The following is a 1,526-nucleotide window of genomic DNA, read 5'->3' as shown; positions in this document are numbered from 1 at the left end:
AGGAGGAGCCAGCGCAGGAGGTGATTGGTCGGGACGCGGGGCCGGAGACGGGAGCGACGCGGAAGTGGGAGACTGTTCAGGGGACGGAGGTCGAGAGGGAGGGGTTACGGATTGAGGGGACAGGGGGATAACGGATTGAGGGGGCAGGGGGGTTACGGATTGAGGGGGCAGGGGGGTTACGGATTGAGGGGACAGGGGGATAACGGATTGAGGGGACAGGGGGATAACGGATTGAGGGGGCAGGGGGGTTACGGATTGAGGGGACAGGGGGGTTACGGATTGAGGGGGCAGGGGAATTACGGATTGAGGGGGCAGGGGGGTTACGGATTGAGGGGGCAGGGGGATTACGGATTGAGGGGGCAGGGGGATTACGGATTGAGGGGGCAGGGGGGTTACGGATTGAGGGGGCAGGGGAATTACGGATTGAGGGGGCAGGGGGGTTACGGATTGAGGGGGCAGGGGGATTACGGATTGAGGGGGCAGGGGGGTTACGGATTGAGGGGGCAGGGGGGTTACGGATTGAGGGTCAGGGGGATTACGGATTGAGGGGGCAGGGGGATTACGGATTGAGGGGTCAGGGGGATTACGGATTGAGGGGGCAGGGGGGTTACGGATTGAGGGGGCAGGGGGATTACGGATTGAGGGGGCAGGGGGATTACGGATTGAGGGGGCAGGGGGGTTACGGATTGAGGGGGCAGGGGGGTTACGGATTGAGGGGGCAGGGGGGTTACGGATTGAGGGGGCAGGGGGATTACGGATTGAGGGGGCAGGGGGGTTACGGATTGAGGGGGCAGGGGGGTTACGGATTGAGGGGGCAGGGGGGTTACGGATTGAGGGGGCAGGGGGGTTACGGATTGAGGGGGCAGGGGGGTTACGGATTGAGGGGGCAGGGGGGTTACGGATTGAGGGGGCAGGGGGGTTACGGATTGAGGGGGCAGGGGGGTTACGGATTGAGGGGGCAGGGGGATTACGGATTGAGGGGGCAGGGGAATTACGGATTGAGGGGGCAGGGGGGTTACGGATTGAGGGGGCAGGGGGATTACGGATTGAGGGGGCAGGGGGGTTACGGATTGAGGGGGCAGGGGGGTTACGGATTGAGGGGGCAGGGGGGTTACGGATTGAGGGGGCAGGGGGATTACGGATTGAGGGGGCAGGGGGGGTTACGGATTGAGGGGGCAGGGGGGTTACGGATTGAGGGGGCAGGGGGGTTACGGATTGAGGGGGCAGGGGGGTTACGGATTGAGGGGGCAGGGGGGTTACGGATTGAGGGGGCAGGGGGGTTACGGATTGAGGGGGCAGGGGGGTTACGGATTGAGGGGGCAGGGGGGTTACGGATTGAGGGGGCAGGGGGTTACGGATTGAGGGGGCAGGGGAATTACGGATTGAGGGGGCAGGGGGGTTACGGATTGAGGGTCAGGGGGATTACGGATTGAGGGGGCAGGGGGGTTACGGATTGAGGGGGCAGGGGGATTACGGATTGAGGGGGCAGGGGGGTTACGGATTGAGGGGGCAGGGGGGTTACGGAT

The sequence above is a fragment of the Narcine bancroftii genome, chromosome 4 (assembly GCF_036971445.1).
Source record: "Narcine bancroftii isolate sNarBan1 chromosome 4, sNarBan1.hap1, whole genome shotgun sequence".
NCBI classification, from domain to species: Eukaryota; Metazoa; Chordata; class Chondrichthyes; order Torpediniformes; family Narcinidae; genus Narcine; species Narcine bancroftii.
Note: the sequence above shows the minus strand (reverse complement) of the source record.